Here is a 24,054-nt window from a genome sequence, read left to right on the forward strand (position 1 = left end):
GGAGCAATTGAGGTAAAAAAACGGACCCTGGTGTGGGTACCTTAAGGTCAAGTCCCACGGTCAGTCTGTAATGAACTTTTGATTACCCCGACACTTGTCTATGTGGTGTCTGCCGCCGCCGGCGGCGACCGACTCTGGACGGCTTTTGTTGGTTAAACATGCCGTTTCAAAATGTTTCTTTTCGTTTTGGAACGATTTCATGAAGATTCGGAGAAGAATGACATCAATGTCACCCTTTTGCAAGCCTTTTGGAGCATTGCCAATAAAAATAAACAGAAAGCAGAAGTTTTTGCATTTTGGCTGCTTCTTAGCAACAAGCCGTCGTAGCATAGAGGGTGCGCGCAAGACTAGCAACCAAAGAGCTACGGTTCGATTCCCGGTCAAATTTGAATGTTTTTTTTTCTTAGAGCTTTTAAGAGCAATTAATCGTTCAAGATATTTTCCCATCAAACCAATCCAGTGTTGCCATTCCAGCCCACTTAAAGCGGAAAGACATGTTTCAAACGTTCCACTTCGATGCAATCCGTCGGAATTCTTCAAGTTCTCCCCCCGCGTGCCGTGAGCCGGGCCTCCTTAATCGTTCATCATTCCGAAAGTCAGAAAGCATTTCTCAAACCCGGACAGCATAAAACGATGAAAAATCGCGCACATTTTTTGCATAATCTTCCCACACCGCGGTGTGCGTCATCGGCGTCGTCGTTTCAGTGTTGCTAGTTTCACGGGGTGTTTTGTTGTTACACGGAAAAAATATTCATTGAAAAATTGTGAAAAAAAAATTTGGTATAATAGTATTTTTGTCACTCTGTTATTATCATTTTAATCAATTTTGTCATTTTTTGTCATTTTTGTCATTTTTGTCATTTTTGTCATTTTTGTCATTTTTGTCATTTTTGTCATTTTTGTCATTTTTGTCATTTTTGTCATTTTTGTCATTTTTGTCACTTTTGTCATTTTTGTCATTTTTGCCATTTTTGTCATTTTTGTCATTTTTGTCATTTTTGTCATTTTTGTCATTTTTGTCATTTTTGTCATTTTTGTCATTTTTGTCATTTTTGTCATTTTTGTCATTTTTGTCATTTTTGTCATTTTTGTCATTTTTGTCATTTTTGTCATTTTTGTCATTTTTGTCATTTTTGTCATTTTGTCATTTTTGTCATTTTTGTCATTTTTGTCATTTTTGTCATTTTTGTCATTTTTGTCATTTTTGTCATTTTGGTCATTTTTGTCATTTTTGTCATTTTTGTCATTTTTGTCATTTTTGTCATTTTTGTCATTTTTGTCATTTTTGTCATTTTTGTCATTTTTGTCATTTTTGTCATTTTTGTCATTTTTGTCATTTTTGTCATTTTTGTCATTTTGTCATTTTTGTCATTTTTGTCATTTTTGTCATTTTTGTCATTTTTGTCATTTTTGTCATTTTTGTCATTTTTGTCATTTTTGTCATTTTTGTCATTTTTGTCATTTTTGTCATTTTTGTCATTTTTGTCATTTTTGTCATTTTTGTCATTTTTGTCATTTTTGTCATTTTTGTCATTTTTGTCATTTTTGTCATTTTTGTCATTTTGTCATTTTTGTCATTTTGTCATTTTTGTCATTTTTGTCATTTTTGTCATTTTGTCATTTTTGTCATTTTTGTCATTTTTGTCATTTTGTCATTTTTGTCATTTTTGTCATTTTGTCATTTTTGTCATTTTTGTCATTTTTGTCATTTTTGTCATTTTTGTCATTTTTGTCATTTTTGTCATTTTTGTCATTTTTGTCATTTTTGTCATTTTTGTCATTTTTGTCATTTTTGTCATTTTGTCATTTTGTCATTTTTGTCATTTTTGTCATTTTTGTCTTTTTGTCTTTTTGTCTTTTTGTCTTTTTGTCATTTTTGTCTTTTTGTCTTTTTGTCTTTTTGTCTTTTTGTCTTTTTTGTCTTTTTGTTTTTTTGTCTTTTTATCTTTTTGTCTTTTTGTCTTTTTGTCTTTTTGTCTTTTTTGTCTTTTTTGTCTTTTTTGTCTTTTTTGTCTTTTTTGTCTTTTTTGTCTTTTTTGTTTTTTTGTCTTTTTTGTCTTTTTTGTCTTTTTTGTCTTTTTTGTCATATTTATCATTTTTGTCATTTTTGTAATTTTTGTAATTTTTGTAATTTTTGTCATTTTTGTCATTTTTGTCATTTTTGTCATTTTTGTCATTTTTGTCATTTTTGTCATTTTTGTCATTTTTGTCATTTTTGTCATTTTTGTCATTTTTGTCATTTTTGTCATTTTTGTCATTTTTGTCATTTTTGTCATTTTTGTCATTTTTGTCATTTTTGTCATTTTTGTCATTTTTGTCATTTTTGTCATTTTTGTCATTTTTGTCATTTTTGTCATTTTTGTCATTTTTGTTTTGAAGTATTTGAAGTATTTGAAGTATTTGAAGTATTTGAAGTATTTGAAGTATTTGAAGTGTTCGAAGTATTTGAAGTATTCGAAGTATTCGAAGTATTTGAAGTATTTGAAGTATTCAAAGTATTTGAAGTATTTGAAGTTCTTGAAGTATTTGAGGTATTTGAAGTATTTCAGGTATTTAAAGTATTTAAAATATTCGAAGTTTTTGAATTCTTTGAAGTATTGTATGTTTCGAGTTTTTTTTATTACTTTAAGTAGCCTTAAAGTAGCTTAAATTCTTGACATAATCAGCTGATAAATAAGTAAAATCAACATTTTTTAAGCAAAGGTTGTCAGTTTTAAAACCTGTTTTAAGCTGTCAAATCTAGGATAATTTTTTAAAAAACTACGACCTAAAATAAATCTTCTTTCCGTGCACTGACACCAAATAAGCCATAACAATAGTTCTCTCCTTGCGCTTGAAAAAGCACAAATACACACACACACACATTTTTGCCCCATCGGCGGCTAATCACAAAACGCGAAACGCAAATTTGTGCGCACCTCTCAGCGTTAAACGCCATCTTTGATTTTTGCCCATATCCAAGTTGGCCGCGGCTAATCGTTCATTGGAAAAAAAAAAAAACAAAATAGAGCCAATTTGCTCGGCGGCGGCTTGTTTCGCCGGGGCGCGGTCACGCAAGCCGAAACACTTTTACTAGGAATCGCATGAGTTGTGTGTTTTGGGGCCTAACTCCGTGAGAGAGCAAAACAAAAACAAACCGTCTGCGCGCAGTGAAACTGATTAGCCGAAACTGTTTGCAAACGAATGTGCCGTTTTTTCTGCGTTCTTCTTCTTCGTCTTTTTCTTCGGGCCAGAAGGTCGAGTGCATTCGGCGTTTTTTTGTTAAGGTTCATGATCGTGTCTGCGCGAGTGCAACTCGGCAATGAAAAGAAAATAATTAGCTCAAATCTCAAGCATGAAACGTCACACACACACACACACACACGTGTGTGCGCACACTCCAACCTAGTTTTTTCTCCTTCTATTTTCGTGCAGCTCAAGGTTAGAGCGCTATTTTGCCGCCGTGTCTGCACCCTAACCTAGAGCAGAGCCAAAAAGCGCCGCCGGCTTTGTTACGCGGCGCACACATACTCACACACGCACAATCATTACACGTCTCGCAACCTTTTCGGCTAATCTTCAACACATACCTAGCAGGCCGCGAGCGAGCGTGGTTGGGCTCTGATTTCCGAGAAGGAGAAATTTTAGCTCACACGCACACACCCCCTCTCTCCCCAAGTGCGCACGTGTCATCGCAGTAGGCGCGAGCGGCTTTTTTTGGAGCAGCTGTCAGAATCGATTGAAAAAGGTCGTTTGTTGATTGTGGAGAAATAAAGCAAATCGTTTTGTTTTTCTTTCTTTCTATTGAGAAAATGTCATAACTTTGACAGTCACTGAACTTTGTGTCAGACGAAAAAAAAGAGACAATTTTATTAGCACGATCACCCCCACGAGAAATGATTGTCGATTTTTGAACACCGACCGACTCCACGCGATTAGTACGAAAAGGTCGACGGAAATGTCAGTCTCTGCGGTGAGTCGTGAGAGTGAAATTTTGAGCGTGATTTTACGACAAATGATCAGCGATGTCTTTTTGTTTGATTTTTTTTCCTTTTTGCTGCGTAAAGGTGTTGGTTTAATGACGCACAAGATTTAGGGGAAATATTGCAGAAAATCATGTTTTGCCTTTTTCTAATTTATTATTTGCTTAAAAATTTAAGATTTTGAAAAGAAATAAAAAACAATATCAATTCAAAAAGTAAACGAAAAACTGACAGTAAACAGTGATTTGTGATCTTCCGTCCTTTTCATCCTCTCAAATAAAGTGATTCTGACAGCTGTCAAACTGTGAGAGTCACTCTCAAAATTAACTTCTTTGAGTTCTTGAGCAAGCAAGTGTGAATTCCAGAATCAACTCAAATAATTTCATTTCCAGAGTATTTTTTAAAAGGTCCTTAAAGCTATTGTTTTTCATATGTTTATAGGACCTTTTAAATAAAAACTCTACATTTATTTGCAGGACTGTCAAAGTCAAAAAAGAGGATTTGGAGTCAAAATATTCTGAGATGGAGTCGTAAAATTGTTATGGTCAAATGTTTTTGGAGAGCTGAAGTCAGAGTTACTTTTTTTTCACTATGTCACCATTTTCTTGTCAATAGACAACATTTTCAATATTATATTTATTCAAAAAATAGGGACGTAGGCAATGACCAAAAGTTAATTTTATAAAAAAAAACTTTAGCAGTTTAATAGCTATCAGATGCAGGGTGACCACATTTTTTTTTGTTCCCAAAGATCAACAATTTGATTGATTTGTTTGTATTTTTACCGGCTGAAATTTTATGAGTACTTTGATTTTGATTAAAAAGGCCATTTTGCATAAATAGCTCGTCCAAGCAAATCTGCACACAATTTTGACTAGTGCGTTATGTAAAACATTACATTGAATGTTATTTTTTTGTTTTCGTTTCTTGTATTTTTTTGTAATTTTTAAAGATTTTTTTAAGCTTCAACTAAAACTATAAATGTTAGAGACTTATTTATTTTAAATCGCATTGTACAACAAAATTGTGGTTTTTTTAAGGCACAACAAAGATCAAAAAAAGCATTTTTAATTTATTTTAAGCTGTCTAAAAACTACTTTGTTTTAAATGTCTAAAAACTACTTTGTTTTAAATGTAGATTATCACCAATTGATGGTATTGAGTAAAGGAGCCATTACACTACCGCAAACAAACAAACAAACTCGCACTTTTTCGTGTTTGACAGTTTGCCAAGCTCGCAAACTGGCGTTTGTACAAACAAATTCAGGCAAACGAACAAAGCAGGCAAACTGGAAAACTGTGAAAAAGTGCAAGTTTGTTTGCCGTAGTGTAATAGCTTCTTAACTCCATGGTTTAGGGTTGAGAAACAGAACAAAAATAATGAAAAACATTGATTTTACGACTGTTTAAAAAAAATCTTAACCCGTTTTTTTTTTAATTTTGAAATTTCACATTTTTTTGGAAAAAAATTGTAATGTTCCAAAACGACTATAAAAGCAAAAAGAAATACTTATTTTTTTTTGAAAAATATCAGAAAATGAACCATAAACTTAAAATACGAAATATATGAAAATAGTATAAACTCGAATGTTTAGAAAATTTTACAATGTTTTATTTTTTTACGCTGAAATCAAAATGCTCAACACGGTATGATACGTATTTTCCGATAAATGTTTCTTAAAAAAACGATTTAAAATTATCTTAAATGCTGAATATGTACAGGCAAAAAATTTTTTTTTAATATTTAAAAAATAACAAAATTTAAATATTAAATTGTCTTTAATGCATAAAACAATGTATTCGAATAAAACTGTTGTTTTATTTTTCCAAGGAAAAATTGTAAAATAATATAAAATTATGTAAAAAAACATTTTTAAATACAAATCAAAATTAAAAGACTTCATTTTGTTAGCCGACCAATGCTAATTTTTCTTCAAGTTTAACTAAATATTTCCTAAAAAATAAGGGAGCAAAAAAATCTTTATGATAGTATCCAAAACAAAATTATTCAAAAATCAGGCTTGAAATTTGAAATTTAGTTTTTGTTTCAATATATTTTGCCTCCCTTTTTTCTTCGATCAGAGCCTGGGAACAAAAACTTTAAATAAAATTTGCACCGGTCTTATTGAACTAGACAAATGGTATAAGGCTTCAAAAATCTAAAGATCGCGTAAATTTTCGAAATTTGATTCTAACTAAGGATACGCAATCCCACGGGAAAACTTGCACCTTATAAAACATTTGGTTTGATTTTCAAACATTTTCGCCAGCAATACAAATATGATGGGATGTATATATCAAACATATTTTCCGGAACTTTTACTCAGAATTATAATTTTCTTACAAAATAAAAACTTAAAAAGTTTATTTAAAAGAAGTTTATCGAATTTTAACAACATTAAAAAATAGGTTTGTCAGACGAAATCCCGATTTTTCCCTGTTTTCTACCGGTGGAAAAAAAATTCCTAATTACTTTTGAAAATACTTGAAAAATGATAGCACAGATCGCTTTGATATTGGAAGGCGAACAAGTTGACAAATCACTTTCCTCCAGATTCCTCCCGTTTGCTTTTCTTTTCTCCAGTTCGCTTAGAAGCTAGAGAGAGAAATTGTTTGCAAGACAGTAAGCAAACGAGCAGCTCTCTTTTCTCCAGATTTCTCTCGTTTGTTACGAGAATATTCTGAAAAAAGAGAGTTGCTGCTCGCTTGCTAAATTTAGATAAATTGTTGCTTGATTTTCAAGACTGCTAACGATGAAATTAATGAATTTAGATCTGCAAAATTGTCAGAATAATAGTGTTTAAAAAGTATTCGCTCATTTGTGTGTCTGAAAATGACAGTAAATCACTCTGAAAAAGCAAAAAAAAAAAAAACGCCCACATTTCAAGGGCAAACGCACATACCCCTCCGAATGACGAATTGACAAGTTGACCTATATTTCCCATTCAAAGAGATTAGTTCCAACAAAACCCCAAAACCGGTCAAACGTCAGCCAAAAACACAAAAAATCGTCATCGAGACGCCCGAAAGATTTGTTCGGTGATCGACTAAACTCGAAAAAACCGTTGATCTGGTCGGTGAGGGTGATGTCAATCAGCCGTCGCGCGCGGTTATTATTTCTTTTTCGCGATTTCGACAGCCGCCGACCATAGGAGGCCTTGAAATTGAATTTTTCAAATCCACCGCCATCACCCCCGCCAATGAGTGAGAGAGGGTGAGATTTTTTGGCAACTCGCGAGCGCTCTCGCTCGCTCACTTTGGCGAGGAGTACTAGATGAGAAGAAAGGCCGAACGAAAATTAGAGTGAGCATTTTTTTGGGGCTTGAAGAACATCATCGGAGATTGATGATCTTCTCTCTGTCTCTCTTTTTTCAGAAATATCTCAGGGTTGTTCTGCGCTCTCGCGCAAGCTTGATTGCTTAACATTCAAATGATGGGTCAAATGTGATTTTTTTTTCGCTCTCTTCTTCTTACTCTCGAGTGACGAACGAGTGAAGAAGGGCAAGTAATATGTGCGTTAATAATAATACGAAAAAGTGGACCGACCGCGATGTTTGACCCTAAAAAAAGAGACGCGCGCTCTGAATGCCCTTTTAGGCGAGCAATTATCGCACTTTCGGTCTTACTTCTTCCCTCCGTGCCCACTCCGAGTCCCTTCAAAGTGCGCACGAGCACTCAGCGAATAATGGAGCCTGCAATTGCAAAAGTGCGAGCTCTAATGGAGGTGTGTTTTCGTGCATGTGAGTAAATCTTGCTCAAAATTGGGCAATTTTGGAATTTTGTGATCGGGACGTTAGAAAATTTTATTTTAATTTTTATATATGTCTCACACACAGTGTTCCTCAATTTGCCCTAAGGGGTTCGCTTCAAGAGCTTTCCCCTTCCAAGCGGAGCGACTGACATATCCATTAATAAAAGGATTAGTCGCGATCTGTACCGGAATCGCAAATTCCGTCGTCGTCGTCGTGTTCGTCTAGCGATGGATATTGCGCGTTGCGTTGGGAGTTTGACCGCCGGCGGCGGCAAAAAAAATATCGCGCAGTCATTGAGCGTTTTTTTCGTGATCTTCTTCTTTTCTTTTGAAGAGCAGTAAATCGCATTGAAATTGATAATTCATGGTCATATCGCGCAAGCGCGTGCTGCACACTAATACAATGGAGCACACAGTAATACAATAGCGGACTTATTATTATTGTTATTGTTATGGGTAAATGAGGGAAAAAGAGAGGTGAGAGAAACAAAAAAAGTTGGTAAAATTGATCGGCTCATTGATGAGATTGATGTTGAAATTGATGCCGCTTGCGACGGATGTGAAAAAGAGACTCACATAATCTGATATTCATGAAAAAAATAAAATATTTTAATTTGCATTGTTCTAATATGTTAATTATACAGTCGACTCTCTGGTTGTCGATATCGAAGGGACAAAAAAAATCATGACATTATTGCGGAAGGGATTCTTTGAACTAGATTTCAAGCAAAGAAGCGCAGCGAAGTATACAGTTAGAAGAGACTGGTGAAACCCTCGACAGATGGCTAAATATTAATATATCGAAGAGCATCCAGAGCCTGCCAGAGAGTCGACTGTATAAAATATGCCGGAAAAGATTATCAACGCAGTAAAAACTGCACCAGCACTTCTAATTCCGTTGTTATTTTGTTTATTTGAAAACATTTTTTGCGTGCAGATTTTTTGGTCAAACGTCGAAGAAATATTTGCATCTGTTTTCAAATCGTAAAAACTTCTTAATCCAATCTCAATTCCAACAGAAATAAATAAATTTTGATTTTGATTTCGGAAAATGTGATTTAAGAGGTATTTGAATCCGATACTGTCATAATTTTGAGCCAGACCGTTTAAAATATTTTTATTTTCGAAATTGAGTAATGCTTGTTAGCCTGCCATTTTACAGTAAATGCTTGACACGGCGTGTTTTCTGGGCAACCTTAAGGAGAAAAAATAGTCAACGCTACTGTCAAATGTGTTTTCTAGGAATTTTTTCAGCATTCCAATGATTCTAAGAGCAAAATGTTTCATCGGGAAATTTCTGAGATATTTTTTTTTTTAGTTTTGTGTTCTTAATTCCTTTTTTTTAATTGTAAACTTTATAATAACTATTCTGGACACTTGTCAAATGATGTTTTTCATGTGTCATTTACTCATCAAAATGTGCAAAATAAGACTAGAAACAACTTTGGAGAAGGTTGAAAATCGCTAAACATTTTTTTAAATTATTTTAATCAAGTTTTTGAATATATGGGATTCATTCAGATATGAAAATCATAAAACCGTATGAATAAATGTTTTTTTTTTTTTACAATAATTAAATGATAATAACATAATTTTTTGTACGAATATCACGTTTCTGCTCGGATTTAGCTTGAATTAAGCTGATAAAACCGATTTTTTTTGTTGCTAGTTTGAGATTAGTTAGGATATCACTTGATTTTTATAAAAAATCATATTTCCTTAATAAAACATTATAATAACTATTCGTGAAATTTACACTCAGTAATTTTTCAGTTCCATTTTTATTTTCAAGTAAAATTCTAGAATTGTGATAATTTGATTTCATTTTTAATGATTTCATTTAATTATTTTATATTCATTCAAAATCTTGCTTCTAACGAGCACTAAACAAACTTTTTGTGAATATAATGATGGCTTGTAATGAAATATAGAATTGGAGATGATAACTAAGTGAAAAAACAGGTGAGGAAGGAGTCCAGGAAAATTTGGACATTCCGTTTTGCAAGAAAAATCATATCTCAAAATGAACCGGCAGGAATAGGAAAATTGCTCAAAATAGAGCCTAATCCATGCAGGGTAACAATACATTTCTGAATTTGTATGAAAAAGTATAAATAAACTCGAAACTAAAAATATTCATAAAAGGAAATGATGTTAACTTAAATAGATTATTCGTCGGTGCAGATTTGGAATTTGGTTTGAAAAATTACCGTTTTTAATCTTCGTTTTCAAAATTACAAATTTAAGTGGTTACATACATGTAAATTGGCAATAATGTCGAAGGTTGGTTTTTAAAAATCTGTTTTCAGAACATAACAATATACATTTTCAACTATTAACTAAATAAGTTTGAAGACATTTGCTAGTGTCATTGCCCAGATACAGCTATATGAAGTTAGTTATATGAAGCTTCGCCATGCACACGGGATTTGTCTTGCGAGTCTTCACCCCAAATTTCAGCCTATCCCATCTCGAGATATCCTGGCACCCGTAAATCAAATCAGTGTTCAGCGAAAAACGCTCGCAAAGTTTGACAGTTCGCTTTCAGCTTAAATCGTCGGTAACTTACTTTAATCATAAAATATCTTCATGAAAGCTTCAGAAGTGATTGAAAATCATCTTTCAAGTTGTTTTAATAAATTTTATGTAATATTAAATTTTATGTTTTTCCACATGTATGTAACCCCATAATTAAAAAAAAGAGCAATTTGTTTACCTGTACTGAATTTAATTAAAATTTCATCAGGTCCATGTTTTAAGCCATTTTTGATTTTAAAATTTAAAGTTCTAAATATGGCTAGTTTTGTGCGAGTATCATTGTTTTTTTACTTAAGATTTTTGTCAAACATATCCTTTTTGCCAATTCATGGAAAAAAAAACTGTCTTCACTCCAAATTTCAGCTATATTTGCCTTTTAATAGTAAACACAGCTAAATACACTACTAAACTACAAGACTAAACGTTTTAATTTGGGCCGAAGACAAACGTTCTTCCTGCGTTCATGACAAATTTGGATTGAGAAATATGTTTGGGCACTTTTTGTGCTTTTTGAAAATAATCCTTTGTCATACACGCACTTGTTACATAAAGGTTGAAATTTAACTTTTAATAGGTTTATTTAAAATCAGATTTAAATGTTGAATATGGAATCTGACCAGAAAATCTCTTTTCAAATCTTAAAATGTCAATAAAGTGTGCCGAACTGGTAACTGAAATTTTTACTCAGAAAATTTCATCATTATTTGAAATTTGTAATATATTGGAAACGATAGCTTGTTAGTTAAAAACTTTGTGTCAGGCTAAGTTTCCGTGAAATTGCCTCGAAATTACGATTCTTCTGTCCTGAAAATTCACTAGCCCTAACAATGACCAATTTTGCTGACGTTTGTGATGTTTATTTGTTTTTTTTTTCTATTTCACACACAAATTACAGTGCGAGTTGCGAAAATTGAAGTTGGACTGTGATTTAATCATTTTGTATAAAGTAAGATAATTTTTACCTCTTTTGAAATCAATAATCTATAATCTTCAAATAGCTACAAAATATTTAATTTTATTTTCAAATAACACTTTTAAATATTTTGATTTGACCGAAATAAAAACTTTACCAAAAATAATACATCATGTAATAATTTTTGCGTTGAAAATTTATTATGAGGCTTGTTATTAAGATTTTTAACCTCAACAAAAAAAATGGAATAATGCGAGATTTTGGCAGCCAAGTGAGCAAACCTTGTTGTACAGTTTTCCAAAACAGTAGTCTGTATTTACTGAAATGATTTGTATCATTATAATTTTTGAACAACCTCGAGTGAAGTTGGCTTTTTTTGCTCAGAATTTATATATTGGTAGGGAAAAGTAGGCCGTTTCGCCTTTGCTTTTATATTTCAAAGTTTATTTTCTTCAATTTCTTAAATTTCATTCAAAAAATTTAAAATTTGGGAAAAATATCAAAAAATGCTTAATAAAAAGTAATGTCAAATATTTGCATAATATCGATGAATTTATGAACATATTTATTTATAAATTTGTATGTCTTTTTCGAAAAAAAACGAAAAAAAACAATTTGAAATCAGCAAAAAAAAATTTTATATATAAATGAGAAGATGAATGAAAATCGAAATTTTTTTTTTTTGAAAATGATAAAATATAAGTTATACAAAAACAATTCTAGAGTTGCAACATATTAGCCCCATGTTGTCAAAGAAATATTCTTTTCATAAATAAGTTTATGCGAAAAGAAACACTTTTGGGACCATCCATAAACCACGTGGACACTTAAGTGTGTGTGGGGGTATGGCGATTGTCCGCGATCCATACAAAAAAGTTTTTTTTTGTATTGACAATTGTCCACGGAGGGGGGGGGGGTTACAGATTTACAAAAAAGTGTCCACGTTGTTTATGGATGGTCCGTAAAATTTCACAATTTGCACATGAATATACATAGTTTTAGCCCTGAAAAATAAAATTTGCAACGGCCTTCGCTTTAAAATCAAAATAAATTTTCGAAACAAAATTTATATCTGTTTTTTTTTTTCAGTTTGCATTTTTTTATTTTCAGTGTATTGGCTTGGCTGATTATATTTTTTGAATGTCTTAAATCTTGTTCAAAAATCCTGTTGTTTACTTTTGGTGTTTTTATGTCTTAGATAATAAAAAAAGCAACTATTCACACTTCAACTGGGATTGACGGTCGAGGTGAGTGTATTTTGGTTTATTTTACGATTTAAAAAATCATTCATGTTACTAAAGCAAATTCACATTTTTCCAAAAAAAAAAATAGGTTTATAAATATTAATTTCACATTCACTTCTACTCAAATGTTAGTGGCGTACCCTATGGTCTGTGCTTAGCGTTTTGACATTGTTCAAACCGTCACGACCATTTTTACATTTTCCAAGATTTGTATCACCCTCTCAATTGGAACTATTCAGCAAAATCCGCACCGTACTCAAAACGAGCTCACCGGGCATAACATCAAGACTCCACCTTCGAACGACCAATCGAAATTCCAGTCGGTTAGCCACCGATTCACAAAAACGAAAAAAACGATGACCTCATTGCTTGCATTCACCGCACCGAACGCCTCCTTCATCAGCGATATGAAATAGAAACCTCGCGTCTCTCAAAAAAACAAGAAGGAATGATAAATTACCCCAACCTAATACACTCTAACCTCGCCCGAGGGGCCTATCAATGGTCAAGCTACCGCAACTTGATCCGATGACAGCGGCTCAACCCCCGGACCAAAATTTGCATCTGAATGCGTGTTTGGACCTATTTTCGACCTATTTGCATCTCAATATTCGATTTGAGGACATTTTCAATCAAACTTACCAGAATTTGACAGCAACAATAAAAATCGAAGGAGGCTGCGACAGAAATTCAAACGGGACCGACGAAATGTCAAAAAGTTAATCCCAGCGCTAATCCATTTGTTTGTCTGCGGAGCGCCTGCTTCGATATTGACATTCACTCGTCGCCACACTTGTCAAATGCCACTTTTTAACCTTAAATTTTTCATCTTACACTATTCATCAATCTGGTTGTTTTTATTTGTATGTGTTTGAGCGCGCTTGTAGTTAACTGTAAACTTCTCTTTTTCGACCGTTGTTACTCCTTTTTCTAAGCGCCTTAACTCGCCTCAACTTTCTCACTCCACTAAATGATCTTTTTTATTCGTTGTTTACATTTCTCTCCCGCGTAATCTGCTTCTAGTTGTTGTTTTGTTTTCTTCCCGGTCGTTTCACTTCTTGATTGTAATCGCACTCGAATTTTGTCTCACTTGTTTGGCGCGCGAGCGCGTTTTCACTTGCTTAAATTTTTTTTTGTTTACCAATTTTGTCTTCCCGTATGCAGAAGTCACAGCGTTGTTCCCATTTTTTGACGTTTGCCGAGGAGCGCTCCACTCGCGCCACACTCTTATCTTCGGTTGATCAAACTTTTCACCGCTCAGTGCTCTCTATTACATTTTTTTCTCTCTCCCGGGGGTGCAAAACTCATCTTTTTTTTGCGCTGAGGGTACTTTTTTTTCTCTCGTTGATGCACCCCTCGTGCAAGAAATTTACATATAATTTTCCACTCGACAGAGTAAAATTAATTAATGATCTACACACGGATTTTTTTTCGCTGCCTTCTTCGGCCCTTCTTCAGCCGCTTTCCACCAAACTGTTTTGCTTCGTTGATCCTTTTTTTTTGCTTCTTCTTCTTCTGTAGTTGCTGAACAGTATCACTGTGATAGCGATCGCCAATCGCTGGAAAACCCCGGTGCAAAAAAGTTGAGTAATGTTAGGAGGAGCGCTGACAAAAAACGGGGCGCAACTGTTTCACCAACGGCCAGTTCTGCTCTGGTTGGGAACTTCACAAAAAAATTACTTTTAAACCTTAATTGATTTATGAACACAAACTTTTTATGTCAAACTCTTCTTCGATATTCTTTTCACACTGGGTCGGGTTCACTGCCTATTCCCGCGTTGAAGTCCTCCGTCAGATTCCTCCAAAAACGCCACTGCGGAAAAGCCGGCGGCAAATTTGACAAATTTCACCGAAAAACAAACAATAGTTCACCGCGATGGAGGTCCCCTCGTTCAAATTTCACACACAAATCAAAAAAGAACGTCCTAATCCGGAAGAGGTTCGGTGACCGGGTTGGTTTGGCTGGGACCAGGAATGCGGCGGAATGTTCCACCACCCCGCCGGAATGATGATCGCGAGTCGCACGCGGCACGGCGAGAAAAAAAGCGTTATTCTGGTGTCGAACCTCTAGACCGACTGACCGAGTGAGACACTGTTCGGAGGGGTTCGAGCCCCGACGACGAGGACGTTCGTTGGACCCCTGAGAGCGAACGAACGAACGACTTCGATGCGGGTGAGCAGAGTAGGCGCTGGGTGGGCACTCGCGCGCTCTGAGTGCCGAGTGAGCGAGCGCGGAACTTAACGGGCCGTTATGAGTGGTTTGGGGGGAGCGAATGTTGGTGAGAGTGCGAGAGGGAGAGAGAGAGAGAGTTTGATGGGTGGTTTGAGGAAAGATTTCAATGGGGTTGAAGGGACGAACCTAAGTGCGTGGTGTGTGTGGCATGAAATGTTTCACAATTTTCATTTTATTGGTCTCGAAATGTTGTGTTTAGTCCGGAATTATAAATCAGCAAGCAAATTATTTAAAAATGCTGATTTCGCTCCATACGTTGAAAAAAAATGCATTTTAAACTGGAATCGAATGATAAATTGCTCAGTCGGAAATGAGCAAGCAAATTTCCACCAAAAGTTTACAAAACAAGTTATAGGTGAAAAACGTTTTTTAAGAAAATTGGGACCGAATCTATTTAAAGAATTTATTTCTTATTTTCACTCATATCTTTAAAATCGTGGACGAAAGATTCACTCAAATACATGGCCAATTAGCACAAAAATAACTTTTTCGAGTGAATTTTCAATTTATCATTCACGTGAAACAGAATGGACAGAAAAGCGCCGATTTTGCTTAAATTTGGCATGGGATTTCCTTGGCCAAAATAGTCAGACACGATTTTTTTTTGCGATAAAGGTGCTCCTATCAGAAATAGCGTGGTCCAAAAATGATTTTTGTATTATATCCCTCGAACGTCTAAATTAATTTTGGAGCGGCACATTTCAAAAAAGGCTATTAAATGGGGTTTTAAGAAAAAAAATGTATCCTGCTCCGGAATAGGGTGGTCCAAAAAATGTAAATTTTCGTCGATTTTCGCAAAAACCAATTTTTCCAAAGAATTATATCTCTAGAACGTCTAAATTAACTTTAGAGCGGCACATTTAAAAAGGCTTTTAAATATTATTTTGTGGTCCGATAATACTATGCAAATTTTATTTGCTAATTTGAAGGTCTCACGACCAATCTGAAAATATGTTATAACTAATTCCTTGTAATATTGAGCACAAAAGATCCAAATGTGAATGCGAATAAGATAATTTGAAAAAAAAAGAACCAGGTTTCTCGACGCGTCGCGTGCAAAAAAAGGAAATTTACGAATTTTGTAAACAAGTGGTTCTCTACAATTTCGCTTATTATTTCACAATTTTAATTTTTTATTTCATTTGGATGAAACTTTGTTCATGCATTCCCTATGTCTAAAGAAGTGATTTTGCATCATTAGTTTTTCATACAAGTCTCCATACAATTTTGAGGGCTGATCAGTATGTATGAGTATGTTAATGAAGGAGTTTTGGAAAAGAATTAGTACACAAAAAATCGGATATTTAATTTTACTTTATTTTTTTAAATTAAATTCCCAAAATACGTATTCCATAATGTTCGAATTTTTGAATGTAAGGAGAATAAAAGATACATATTTTGGTGCAAAACCTTTTTTTGGAGATATTTTTTCAAAAAATCTTGTTTTTTTAGAATATCGAAATCCTGAACAAAAAACATAAAAAAAATCATGGTAATGGTTTTCAAATAACAGGTAGTTTTAGGTTTACCATTTTCGTTTTTTTATTGCACTTAAAAAATATTTCTTAAAAGGAAAACACACTGAGAAAAATATTGTTTTGAAAATCTGACAAATATTCCTATAATTTTCTATGTGAAACTTTGGAAGTCGGGCAATAAGCTTTTGAGATACAGTCCAGACTCGATTTTCGATGAAAATGATTTTTTTTCTGAGTGTCACCTAATAGGCCTGTAATTTTCAACTGCCGATATCTCAGAAACTATTGGTTTGATTTTCAATGTAAAAAAATGAAACCTTTGTGATTTTTTATTCATCCAATATCAATGATTAACATATCTTAAAGTTTGTTCTAAGCTGTGTATGTAATCAGAGAAATTATCTGTTTGTGGATCTTTTTAAAAGTAAAGCTTAATTTTATTTTTTCTTATAATTCCCTAACAAAACGACGATATTTTGATATTTTTTATTTTTTAAATCAGATAATTGCAAAATCGCCAATATACTCAAAGCCACATTTTAAGTCAAATTTACAAAATATTCTTAAATCTATCTATCCGTGATTTCTCAAATTTTTTTTAATTGTTCCAATTTGACTAAATAAGTTATAACGATTGACCTAATGAATGTTTTAATATATTTAAAAATAAGCAAAAAAGACCTGAATTAAAATTGGAAGGACATAACGTCATGATTCGAACTCCCGGACGCTTCGAAACCCGAACACCTCATCTTGTTTTATCAATTATTTGGATATAAATTCTCATAATTAATGTCAAAACTGTGTTTTGACTTTCATTTCAAATATGTTTGGACTTTGAAGCCAATGCTTAAATAATTAAATTAAATAAAAACATGAGTTTACCAAAACTGCGAAACATTTTGCTGAAATATTTCATAGGCGTTCGAAGCACCGGATAGGCAAAGCAGGAATTTATGTTTCTGATTTCCTCAAATTCTGGCAAATTTTTATACAAAATATCGATTGTTTTGTTGTTACCAGCTTATTTGAGACCTAAAGAATGCCATTTCATTCCAAATATGTTCGATTCATAAGCAAACCCGATTGTCCGAATTTCGAATCAGCTTTAATCAGAGTCCGGGATTCGAAGCACAACAAATCATTTAAAATTTGAAATTATGGTGAAAAATTGTTAGAAAAGACATATTTTGCATGCATTCTCTTAAAATTGACTTTTTGTACTACATCCTGATGATATTTCTACATGAATTTTTGCCAGCTATTACAAAAAGGATAAGCTTCTAAGTATCCGGATTTCGAATCATGATGTTTAATATTCACACATTTTAATTTTACCAAATTGTATCTGAAATGATTTTTTTGTTAAATTAAACATGTAGGGTAGGGTAGTCATCAATGAGACACTTTTGGTTTCCAACTTTCAACGATTTTTCTAATTTTTTCATCAGCATGTTTTAATGAGCTTTTATTGCATTTTCTTTCTTTTAGTGTGTTCTAACATTGACCAAAATATGAGATCGATCCGACATCTACAGCCAGAGTTATTCAACTGTCTCATTGTAGACGCACTAGGCAGGAACAATGAGACAGCTGGGGAACAATGAGACACTTCATGAAAATCAATACTTTTTTAGTAAAACATCATGTTTTTGTATTGTTCCATAGCAGGTGACTTGCCTTAAACATATTAGAGCAATTTTGCCAACATGAAAGTTTAATTAACAAAAGTTATACTAAAAAGTATTTGAATTTTGTAAAATCCATATATTTATACCAAATAACTTTGTATTTTTGGTTAAATGAGGTTAAAATTCTATAAATATGCCAAAAATCACTTTCAATTCATGTTTTGAAAGATTCACATGGATTTTGAAAAGTTTAATGAAGAAAAATCGAAGTGTCTCATTGTTACCCATGGGCTGAAATGAGTGGGGAACAATGAGACAGCCCTGAATTCTGGGTATCTTCTAAATTTTGGCAAAACCTAATGAAAGGACGTTGTAGCCCAACTCAATCCTTATGAAACGTCGAAAGAAATTTGAAGAAATATTAGTTTTGGTGTAAATGGCAGCCTACGAGCGAAAAAGTATTTTTTGTCCATAATTTACTTTTACACCCCAGAATCAAATATTTATGAATAACTTTTCAAGGGAGCGTCCATAACCAAAGCCACTTTTATGGCAGATGTGTATCTAGTAGACACACCTTTCCCCCAAATATGAGCCTGATTGATTGAAACTACGACTTGTGAGAGCCATTTCATTGTTCCCCGTGTCTCATTGATGACTACTCTACCCTATGTGTAATTCTCCGCCAACTCACACAGCAGTTGCCCCGACCCCTCTTCGATTTGCGTGAAACTTTGTCCTAAGAGGTAACTTTTGTCCCTGATCCTTTTGGTCCGTTTTTTGATATCTCGTGACGGAGGGGCGGTACGACCCCTTCCATTTTTGAACATGCGAAAAAAGAGGTGTTTTTCTACTATTTTTTTAGCCTGAAACGGTGATGAGATACTTTTATGTACTTTTATGTAAAATTAGACGCCCGATTTGATGGCGTACTCAGAATTCCGAAAAAAAAACTTATTTTTCATCGAAAAAACACTAAAAAAGTTTTAAAAATTCTCCTATTTTCCGTTACTCGACTGTAAATTTTTTTGGAACATGTCATTTTATGGGAAATTTATTGTACTTTTCGAATCTACATTGACCCAGAAGGGTCTTTTTTACATTTAGAACAAAATTTTTCATTTTAAAATTTCGTGTTGCAGGGTTTTTTTTAGAGTGTAACAATCCCAAGTAACATTTTTTCCAGGAGTTCTACAAGAGCTCTTCAAGATAGCTACAGCATAGCAGTTTGGACCGCGGTAGGATAAAACTCTCTTTAAATACTCTTAAAAACTCCTGAAGAAGTTTTGAAGAGAATTTTATCCTACCGCGGTCCAAACTGCTATGCTGTAGCTATCTTGAAGAGCTCTTGTAGAACTCCTGGAAAACAATGTTACTTGGGAATGTTCTACAAAGTTATAGAGCAGACAAATAACAAAAATTTTAATATACAGACATAAAGGGTTTTCCTATTAACATCTCGAGTTATTGCGATTTTACGAAAAAAAAGTTTTAAAAATGTTGGTCGTCGTTGATCATGGCCGTTCATGGTCACCCGCGACAGACACGGACGACGAAACAAAGAGAAACGGAAAAAGTAACTTTTTCAAAACTTTTTTTCTTAAAATCGCGATAACTCGTGATGTTTATAAGCAAACCCCTTATGTCTATAAATTAAAATTTTTGTAATTGTCTGCTCTACAACTTTGCAGAACATTGTTACACTCTAAAAAATAACCCTGCAAAGTTAGAAAAAACACGAAATTGTAAAATGAATTTTTTTTTTCCTAAATGAAAAAATGACCCTTCTGGGTCAATGTAGATTCGAAAAGTACATAAAATTTCCCATAAAATAACATATTCCAAAATTTTTTACAGTCGAGTAACGGAAAATGGGAGAATTTTTGAATTTTGTTTAGTGTTTTTTTCGATGTAAAATACGTTTTTTTTTCGGAATTCTGAGTACGCCATTCAGTCGGGCGTCTAATTTTACATAAAAGCCCCTTTGACACCAGATTTCTATCTCATCACCGTTTCAGGCTGCAAATTATTGAAAAACACCTCTTTTTCACATGTTCAAAAATGGAAGGGGTCGTACCGCCCCTCCGTCACGAGATAGAGTGGTCGGGGCAACTTTTCCCGATTTCGTGTGAGTTGGTAGAGAATTACCCATTTATGATTTAAAATTTTTAAAAATAATTTTCTAACAAAACGACGATATATCGCCAACATACTCAACACCAATTTTCTAGTCCTGGGTAAGGTATGGGTAAGGCAAGGTGATTTTTTGTGGTCCGCGGGCCCATTTTAAAAGATCATGTAAAATGGCCCTTTGACCCATCTGTAAAGTAATTTTATAATTTAAAAAAAATAAGGTTGAGTTTTTGTGAAACTTTAAGTTTTGTTGAAAAATTTAAGATTTAGAAATTGGAGAAATAATTGTTGAAAATGTTCATTTGCAACGATTTATTATTATTGTTGCACTTTAGGCCGCTGCAAAACATTTAGGTTTATGGGGCCTCCTTCAATGCCTTTTTTCTGTGTTGCTAACATTTTTTGACATGATTTAACCAGTTGAAAAATACTTGGAATTTTTGTAAATTTTCAATGTACCGCTAAAGAAATTTTTTTCCTTCAAAACTACTTTTAAACATGCGATTGAAAATCAAGTGCGTCATGATTTTAAAACACTTTTTTCATAGAAATGTTGATTTCGTGGCTATTTCAATTTTTCATTTAAAAAAAAATGTTGGAAGAGTGTCTTGTTTTCTAATGTTCAAATGACGAAACTTAAAAAAAAAACGATACTTAATCCACCTTTAGGTGGTTGGTGCCTTCCTCACATTCATAAAGTCAATACATTCAGTAAAAATAGCAACATTCCCTTAACATGTTTAACAAATCAATTTTATTACTGATTTCTTTTGGTAGGGTTCGCAGACCTTCAATTTTTCTGGCTCATCGGCAAGGTCTGATAAAAAAAACCTATCCAACGAAAGTTCACATGGAAGATTCAGACAATATTTTTATCACAATATCTCAGATCCGGCCTCCAGAAGGTATATAAATAACACTTAAGTGCCAATAATAGGCTCGTTTGAAAGGTCTTTTAATTATCTAACTAACGATGGGTCGCATGATGGACCCGGACATCATTTTTACTGAAATATCTGAGATCCGGCCTCCAAAAAGTGTATAAATAACACTTAAGTGCTAATAACTTTTTATAGGGTTGTCAGATCCTTGATGTTTTAGGCACATTTGAAAGGTCTTTTCAATACCTTTCTGAAAATGTATAACATGATAGGGTTTCTTGCAAAAACCACCCTTTTTGCAATCTTCCGGACATACGTCAAAATCGTTTTTTAGCATAACTTTTGAAGTACTTAACTAAACTTGCCGATTTTAAATAGAGACCTATGGGACCCCAAGACGGATCAAATGAGACTAATACGGTCAAAATCCGTTCATCCAGTCCGGAGATAATCGAGTGACAATTTTTTTGTCCACCCACCTACACACATCCACACAGACATTTGCTCAGAACATGATTCTGAGTCGATATGTATACGTGAAGGTGGGTCTACGAGGTCGAATTAAGAAGTTCATTTTTCGAGTGATTTTATAGCCTTTCCTCAGTAAGGTGAGGAAGGCAAAACGCATATGTAAATTGCTTAATTTTCGCAAAAATCTAATTTAAGTTGGATTTACTTCGAAAATGGTGCACTTTGATCTCATCTCAAATTTAAAAAAGAGAATTTATTTTCCACCATTTCGCAAAAAGTAGCTTTTTTCTTATTTCCAGACCTTTAAATGCTCTAAAATCAGTTTGAACCTACTCAGAAACCCCCGTTTAAGGTACTATTATCTCCACTTGTCTATGCCAACCTGGAAATCAATTTCGCACCAACCAGCAGCGATCCCCAGTGACTGCTTCCACAGCCGCTGTCGTCGAGCGCTTTTCCAGCGGCAACTCCGCTCCTAATGGAGGTGATGGCCCCGGTTTAGTCCACCGGAGAGACCCTCGGCGATAACGGCCAGCCAGTGGCCCGAGTGGAGAGAGTTTCATTTTCCTCTGCGCGTTGATAGATGGAGAAGTTCAGAGCTTCAGATCAGGGGGTGCTGCACCTTAAGTGCGTGTAGTACGCTGCTCGGGCCGAGTGGGTTATGGTTGTTAGGTGAAAATGTTGCGCCGTTTTTTTTGCTCTATGTTTATGAGCACTGGAAGTGGTGAAGACCAGTTTCAGCGGGTTGGTGTCTCTAGTACATTGTGTCCAGGTTAGGGGTCAAGATAAGATAATCGAGATACGGCCAGTTCAGTGGTTAGACTGTGTTTGACCTTAACACGCAGCAAAGTTGGCCGTTTTTGGTCTTTGGCAGAGAAAAAAGACTATTGAATGTATTAATTTCGGGAACATTTGGTGAATTCATTTCAATCAACTGCAACCTAAAAAGCACTCAAAGAGGTATTAAACTACGACAACTAAATGTGTCAAATCTAAAGTATCTGCAAACAAATAAAGGAGGCCAACTGTCAAAAGTGCAAGTTTGTTTATTTGTCATAGTGTAATACCTCCTTCACACAAATAAAACATGACATGGAAAAAAACATTTTCTCTAAAAAATTTTACCTTCAGTTTATTGAATTCATGATTTAAAAATGAAATGCGTTAGTCTGTAAGGGAAAACTTACCAATCTTTAAAAAAAATATTTTGAAAATTTTAAACATTATAATCAGTACCCACCTTAACTCACATGTGTCGCCATCGCTCTTCCGAAAATGAGAAAGCAAATCAAACAAAACAATTACAAGAAACCTGACACACGCAGCCTCATTAACGCACTAAATTACCGACAATTAATTTCGGCAGATCGTTTCGTTTCGTTTGTCATGACGCACGATCTACGGAACGGCCGAAGAATTTCAATTAAAATTTCTCGTACGCGCATTATGTTGACCGTTGAAGCTTGTCTTTTTTTTGTCGTCTGTCCTGTGTGTCTGCGGGAAAACCGACTTCGGGTCGCATCTCTTCGTCTATCTTTCTCCAGAAGTAGTAAACTTCCTCCGGACCTGGTGTAACCCTTCAACTCAACACTGTCTCGATGCAGCTTTGGGGAGTTGTTCGAAAGGAACTGGAGTCTGTCAGAGATTTTGCATTTTTCTCACATCTGTAAGTCAAACCTTCCTTATTACAGTCCTTCCTAAGCAATAAATATGACGATTAAGCGATTGATTAACTATCTAAAGCACGCCTTAATAACCCCCCTAATGATGGGGACCTGGGCTGCTGGCGCGGCGTCTGACCATCAAACGACCCGCGATGAAGATCCATCGCAGTAGACGTCGCCGTCGTCGTCTTGTCTCGTGCCTCGTTGGTGAATTATTCATCCCACGTCGAAGTCGTCATCGGAGCAGGCTACTACGGCGATGCGACATGACTACGCGCGGCTCGTGCCTTATTGCTGTCTCAGTTGGATCGGTCGATGGACGGCCGCCTGCTGTGATTTGCCTGATGGATGGGAGGCCCTTTTGCGGATGGCTGCTGGCTGACGGTTGAGAGCTTCGTTTTTTGATAATGACGTTGAGATAAAAAAAGGGAAATAACTGACGTTTAAAATTAGATTTGTTCTTGAAACAAACAGAAAATATGTAGAGATTACGGTAAAGCCGTCGTACTCCGAACTTTACGCCAGTTCAATTTTGCCATGATCTGTCAGTCTGACATACAGTGGTTGCTTTGTTCAATGATCGAAGACAGGCAGACAAATTGCTGCGTTTTTAGTAAAAAGCTTGGTAAACACGGGTATAAATAATCAAGTAAAATAAAGTAATATCAGAGGATTAACAGAAAACTTCAGAATATTTTAAATTAATAAGGAAGCTGTTTCTTGAAACGTGCCAATTTGGTTTTGATAGTTTATTTCTTTTCTGTAACATTTGTTTTGGTTGGAAACTGATAGAGTTTTTGTAATGGTTTCAACTTCAAGTTGCATTAAACTAAGTAATGGTAATAAAACCACATTCATAACTGAAAAGCTGCTTACAATCTCAACCGAACACATTCCATTCGGCCCGCAGCACCGAAGAAAATAAAATAATTATCGGTGTTTTTATTACAAAAAGCCCTCTAACGACCATTCACCTCACAATCTTAGCTAAAACTGCAATCATAGCAACCGGAGATCCCGAATGCAAGCCCAAACAAGATAGATGGGTGACACCTGACAAATAACGTGTAAATTATCGTCTCATAAACCGTTTAACAACTTCCCCATTGCATTCTCCGATCCCATCCTAATCCTATACCATCTCTAGCGGAGAAG

General features: G+C 34.5%; 1 protein-coding gene across 1 annotated transcript in view; it reads right to left on the bottom strand.

Moving 5' to 3' along the window:
- Positions 1-14,471, bottom strand: part of LOC6048763 (M-phase inducer phosphatase) — a 221,842-nt gene extending 207,371 nt beyond the window's left edge. The window contains exon 1 of the mRNA XM_038262754.1: positions 13,051-14,471. The gene's annotated coding sequence lies outside the window, so the exon portion shown is untranslated. The remainder of the gene's footprint in view (positions 1-13,050) is intronic.
- Between the last annotated feature and the right edge of the window lie 9,583 nt (positions 14,472-24,054).

This window comes from Culex quinquefasciatus, chromosome 3, assembly GCF_015732765.1.
Source record: "Culex quinquefasciatus strain JHB chromosome 3, VPISU_Cqui_1.0_pri_paternal, whole genome shotgun sequence".
Classification (NCBI taxonomy): Eukaryota; Metazoa; Arthropoda; class Insecta; order Diptera; family Culicidae; genus Culex; species Culex quinquefasciatus.